The sequence below is a fragment of the Triticum aestivum genome, chromosome 6B (genome assembly GCF_018294505.1).
Source record: "Triticum aestivum cultivar Chinese Spring chromosome 6B, IWGSC CS RefSeq v2.1, whole genome shotgun sequence".
In the NCBI taxonomy this organism is placed as follows: domain Eukaryota; kingdom Viridiplantae; phylum Streptophyta; class Magnoliopsida; order Poales; family Poaceae; genus Triticum; species Triticum aestivum.
This window is the reverse complement of record NC_057810.1, coordinates 555,896,460-555,903,473: the sequence shown is the minus strand read 5'-3', so window position 1 is coordinate 555,903,473 and position 7,014 is coordinate 555,896,460.

Below are 7,014 nucleotides of genomic sequence, written 5' to 3'. Positions count from 1 at the left end.
CACTGAGTATATGGGTCCTGCTCGTCCTCATGCTCATGATCATCAGCATCGTCATCTCCCCCTTGGTTATAAAAATTTTCAGTATAGGTGGTGGAATGTTCACAGGACCTTGGAAACACAAGAATGTTAATTAGTAAAGGGAAACTAGCTAACCCACATGCATATGGATGAAACAACTATAATTACGGTGGAAGACAAACGTATCGAAAGCATCAGGATTCCATGCAAAAACAGTGCCACGAGTGGTGGTAGCAAACACAAGACCCTCGTATTGAGTTGCATCACAGTACTCATCCGTGTACAGAAATTGATTTTTGAGCAATATCCATCGAGGCGTGGAAGTAAGGACGGCAACAAGCTTGTCGAAGATAGCAACAACTTCATAGTTCGTGTAATCCCAAGAGCGGTTGGGAACTCGACAAATTGCTATATTCTATAGACAACAATCACCATGATCGTATTTGAACTCACGCAGAATACCGGTGTACTCAACCTCTGGGCAGTCGTCTGAGATTTTTGGAAGCGGAACCCGGTGACATGTGTACACATTCACAAGTTCCCACTCGCAGTTGTACCCAATATAAACAACCCAATCTCCATTTGCGCCTACCCAAGCCTTGCCCTCAAGCGATGGCATCTTAACATCATACGTATCATTATCAAGCGGCATCAACTTGCACAAGGCGAGGCTTCCCTCGTCCCCGCGCCAGTCAGCAGGGTCACGGCAAAGAAGATAGGGGAGATCAAACCGCTCCTGGACCCTTGGGTTCCTTCTAATGATGTTATTAGTTGAGTCAAGAATGGTTTTGTACAAACCTGCCATGCTAGCCATCATGATGACGTCACACCGATCAATGAGTTCCTCCACCACGCCATCTTTCAGATCGGGGCAAGAATAATGGGGTCATTCCCGGCATGTTCCCTCCATGGAGAAGATGATCGAATAATGGCAGAAGGAAGGGTGAAGGCAAATGGAGGGAGGAAGAGCGTGCGACAGCAGTTCCAAATCGAGAGGGAAAGGCAAAGAGGAGGTGGACAGTTTCCACGGTACACGAAGAGGCGCCTGGGGAGAGAACGGTTGCCACAGAGGTCACACACTGACGACAAGGGCTGAGTGAACCACATGCATATATTGCACACACCTTGATCTGGCTGGCTGTTTCTTTTGTGTTGCCTAATCACAAACAGTTCATCCGAGTGAACCGTATGTTGTATATCACACACACCTTCATCTGGCTGCCCGTTTCTTTTGTGTTTCCTAATCACAAACAAATCATTCGAGTGAACCGTATGTTGTGTATCGCACACGCCTTCATCTGGTTGCCCGTTTTTTTGTTCCTCCTCATCACAAACAGTTAATTGAACTGAACCGTATGCCCTTCATCGCAAACGCAACTAAAATCTGAACCGTGTTTGATGCATCCGTCATCACAAACATTTTATGCATTTTTCACTGTTTTCATACACCACCATTTGCGATTATTGCATCTCACACAGTTTCTCGAAGGGTCTCTGATCGTAGTGTCACGTTAGCAGCATCCTGCAGTAGTGTAGCGATAGTTCAAGACTGGGATTTTATCCTCTCATGATAGATAGGTACTCTCCGGGCCCACTCGGTGTTACTATGCCATTATCATCTAGCCAGACACTTGTGGTTATAATCACGAGATATCAAAACACGTACACGAGTAAAAAGAACGAAACTGGTAACAAGGATAACCGATATAGTGATCAAGGAGTTTATCACGGTGATATTGATAATCTCTCCTCCGGTTTCGTAAACTTATCATGAAGCAAAGGGAATGGTATTCATAAAAAAAAGGTTCGCTTGAGAACTTCGTGAATATGCGGGAGTTAATAAAGGTGTCCAGATCCCTCTGTTAACTATTGACCGGAAGGGGTTCCGGGTCATGTTCGCTAATTTCCAAACCTGTAGGGTCGCACACTTAACGGGTTCTAGTCCTGATTACTGGAGAAATAAGAAATGAGTTAAAAGAGCACCAAAAGAGTTTCAGATAGTTCTGAACGTGTTTCAGAATGGTTCTGGGAATTTCGGGAAGTTATAACATGATTTTGGAAAGTCCGGATCGTCATCGAAATGGGTTCCGAAGACATCCAGAAAATCCGGGATTTTGTTTGTGGAAGAAAAGTGTGAAGCACTGTCATGAGATGAAGAGCCCTAGTGGGCCCACGGGCCCCACAAGGGGTGCCATAGGCTATGGCAGGCCCTTGGTAGAATTGGAAGGGGAAGGAATCCTTCCCTCTTCCACCAAGTGGAAGGGGAGAAGGATTCGTTCTCCCTTGGTGCGCCCCCTCTTCCTCTTCCTCTTGATCCCCCATGGGCACGTTGGCCATGTAAAATCACTCCTATTGCCATTGTTTCTGTTGGGGAACATAGCGATAATTCAAAAAAATTCCTACGTGCCACCAAGATCAATCTAGGAGATACTAGCAACGAGAGAGAGGGAGTGCATCTTCATACCCTTGAAGATCGCTAAGCGGAAGCGTTACAAGAACGTGGTTGGTGGAGTCGTACACGCAGTGATTCATATCACGGTCGATTCCGATCTAAGCGCCGAACAACGGCGCCTCTGCGTTCAACACACGTACAGCCCGAGACGTCTCGTCCTTCTTGATCCAGCAAGGGGAGAGGAGAAGTTGAGGGAGAACTCCGACAGCACGACGGCGTGGTGGTGATGGAGCTCGTGGTTCTCCGGCAGGGCATCACCAAGCGCTACGGAGGAGGAGGAGGAGGTGTTGGAGAGGGGGGAGGGCTGCACCAGGGGAAGGGTGCATCTGCCCTCCCACCCCCCACTATATATAGGGGCAAGGGAGAGGGGGCCAACCCCCTTAGATGCATCTAGAGGGGGGGACGGCGGCCAAGGGGAGGCTTGCCCCCCCCCCCCAAGTCAGGTGGGGGCGCCCCCTCTAGGCTTTCCCCCAACCCTAGGCGCATGGGCCCTAGGGGGAATTGGCGCCCAGCCCACCTAGGGGCTGGTTCCCCTCTATATTCAGCCCATAGGGCCCTCCGGGGCAGGTGGACCCTCCCGGTGGACCCCTGGAACCCCTTCGGTAGTCCCAGTACAATACCGGTAACCCCCCGAACACTTCCGATGACCGAATAAGGACTTCCCATATATAGTTCTTCACCTACGGACTACTCCGGAACTCCTCGTGACGTCCGGGATATCATCTGGGACTCCGAACAACCTTCGATAACCACATACTATTTCCCATAACAACTCTAGCGTCACCGAACCTTAAGTGTGTAGACCCTACGGGTTCGGGAACCATGCAGACATGACCGAGACATCTCTCCGGTCAATAACCAACAACAGGATCTGGATACCCATGTTGGCTCCCACATGTTCCACGATGATCTCATCGGATTAACGACGATGTCGAGGATTCAATCAATCCCGTATGCAATTCCCTTTGTCTATCGGTATGTTACTTGCCCGAGATTCGATCGTCTGTATCCCCATACCTCGTTCAATCTCGTTACTGGCAAGTCTCTTTACTCATTCCGTCACGCATTATCCCGTGGATAACTCCTTAGTCACATTGAGCTCGTTATGATGATGCATTACCGAGTGGGCCCAGAGATACCTCTCCGTCATACGGAGTGACAAGTCCCAGTCTCGATTCGTGCCAACCCAACAGATACTTTCAGAGATACCTGTAGTGCACCTTTATAGTCACCCAGTTACGTTGTGACGTTTGGCACACCCAAAGCATTCCTACGGTATTCGGGAGTTGCACAATCTCATGGTCTAAGGAAATGATACTTGACATTAGAAAAGCTTTAGCAAACGAACTACACGATCTTGTGCTACGCTTAAGATTGGGTCTTGTCCATCACATCATTATCCTAATGATGTGATCCCGTTATCAACGACATCCAATGTCCATGGTCAGGAAACCATGACCATCTATTGATCAACGGGCTAGTCAACTAGAGGCTTACTAGGGACATTTTACGATCTATGTATTCACACATGTATTACGGTTTCCGATTAATACAATTATAGCATGAACAATAGACAATTATCATGAACATGGAAATATAATAATAACCACTTTATTATTGCCTCTAGGGCATATTTCCAACAGTCTCCCACTTGCACTAGAGTCAATAATCTAGTTACATTGTGATGAATCGAACACCAATAGAGTTCTGGTGTTGATCATGTTTTGCTCGTGGAAGAGGTTTAGTCAACGGATCTGCGACATTCAGATTCGTATGAACTATACAAATATCTATGTCTCCATCTTGAATGTATTCACGAATGGAGTTGAATTGAAGCTTGATATGCCTGGTCTTCTTGTGAAACCTGGGCTCCTTGGCAAGGGCAATAGCTCCTGTGTTGTCACAGAAGAGAGTCATCGGGCCTGACGCATTGGGAATAACTCCTAGGTCGGTGATGAACTCCTTCATCCAGACTGCTTCCTGTGCTGCCTCAGGGGCTTCTATGTACTCCGCTTCACATGTAGATCCTGCCACGACGCTTTGCTTGCAACTTCACTAGTTGATTGCCCCTCCATTCAAAATATACACATATCCGGTTTGTGACTTGGAGTCATCCAGATCTGTGTCGAAGCTAGCATCGACGTAACCCTTTACGACGAGCTCTTCGTCACCTCCATAAACGAGAAACATATCCTTAGTCCTTTTCAGGTACTTTAGGATATTCTTGACCGATGTCTAGTGTTCCATGTCGGGATTACTTTGGTACCTCCCTACCAAAATTACGACAAGGTTCACATCAGGTCTAGTACATAGCATGGCATACATAATAGACCCTATAGCCGAGGCATATGGGATGACACTCATCTTTTCTCTATCTTCTGCCATGGTCGGGCATTGAGCCGTGCTCAATCTCACACCTTGCAATACATGCAAGAACCTCTTCTTGGACTGATCCATATTGAACTTCTTCAATATCTTGTCAAGGTATGTGCTTTGCGAAAGACCAATGAGGCGTCTCGATCTATCTCTATAGATCTTGATGCCTAATATGTAAGCAGCTTCTTCAAGGTCCTTCATTGAAAAACACTTATTCAAGTAGGCCTTTATGCTTTCCAAAAATTCTATATCATTTCCCATCAATAGTATGTCATCCACATATAATATGAGAAATGCTACAGAGCTCCCACTCACTTTCTTGTAAACACAGGCTTCTCCATAAGTCTGTGTAAACCCAAACGCTTTGATCATCTCATCAAAGCGAATGTTCCAAATCCGAGATGCTTGCACCAGCCCATAGATTGAGCGCAGGAGCTTGCATACCTTGTCAGCATTCTTAGGATCGACAAAACCTTCCGGCTGCATCATATACAACTATTCCTTAAGGAAACCATTAAGGAATGCCATTTTGACGTCCATTTGCCATATCTCATAATCATATAATGCGTCAATTGCTAACATGATTCAGACGGACTTCAGCTTCGCAACGGGTGAGAAGGTCTCATCGTAGTCAACCCCTTGAACTTGTCGATAACCCTTAGCGACAAGACGAGCCTTATAGATGGTCACATTACCATCCGCGTCAGTCTTCTTCTTAAAGATCCATTTATTTTCTATGGCTTGCCGATCATTGGGCAAGTCTGTCAAAGTCCATACTTCGTTTTCACACATGGATCCTATCTCAGATTTCATGGCTTCAAGCCATTTGTTGGAATCCAGGCCCGCCATCGCTTCTTCATAGTTCGAAGGTTCACCATTGTCTAACAACATGATTTCCAGGACAGGGTTGCTGTACCACTCTGGTGCGGAATGTGTCCTTGTGGACCTACAAAGTTCAGTAGCAACTTGATCCGAAGTTTCATGATCATCATCATTAACTTCCCCTCTAGTCGGTGCATCCACCACAAAAACATCTTCCTGAGCTGCGCTACTCTCCGGTTCAAGAGGCAGTACCTCATCAAGTTCTACTTTCCTCCCACTTACTTCTTTTGAGAGAAACTCTTTCTCTAGAAAGGATCCATTCTTGGCAACAAATTGCCTTCGGATCTGAGGTAGAACGTATACCCAATAGTTTCCTTAGGGTATCCTATGAAGACGCATTTTTCCGACTTGGTTTCGATCTTCTCAGGTTGAAGTTCCTTGACATAAGCATCACATCCCCAAACTTTCAGAAACGATAGCTTAGGTTTCTTTCCAAACCATAATTCATACAGTGTCATCTCAACGGATTTCGACGGAGCCCTATTTAAAGTGAATGCGGCAGTCTCTAAAGCATAACCCCAAAATGATAGCGGTAGATCGGTAAGAGACATCATAGATCGCACCATATCCCATAAAGTGCGATTATGACGTTCAGACACACCATTTCGCTGAGGTGTTCCAGGCGGCGTGAGTTGTGAAACAATTCCACATTTCCTTAGGTGCGTGCCAAACTCATGGCTCAAGTATTCTCCCCCACAATCTGATCGTAAGAACTTTATTTTCCTGTCACATCGATTCTCTACCTCACTCTAAAATTCCTTGAACTTTTCAAAGGTCTCGGACTTGTGCTTCATTAAGTAGACATACCCATATCTACTTAAGTCATCAGTGAGGGTGAGAACATAACGATAGCCACCGCGAGCCTCAATGATTATTGGACCGCACACATCAGTATGTATGATTTCCAATAAGTTGGTTGCTCGCTCCATTGTTCTGGAGAACGGAGTCTTGGTCATTTTGCCCATGAGGCATGGTTCGCATGTGTCAAATGATTCATAATCAAGAGACTCCAAAAGTCCATCTGCATGGAGTTTCTTCATGCGTTTGACACCAATGTGACCAAGGCGGCAGTGCCACAAGTATGTGGGACTATCATTGTCAACCTTACATCTTTTCGCATTCATGCTATGAATATGTGTAACATCACGTTTGAGATTCAATAAGAATAAACCATTGACCAGCGGGGCATGGCCATAAAAGATATCTCTCATATAAATAGAACAACCATTATTCTCAGATTTAAATGAGTAGCCATCTCGTATTAAACGAGATCCAGATACAATGTT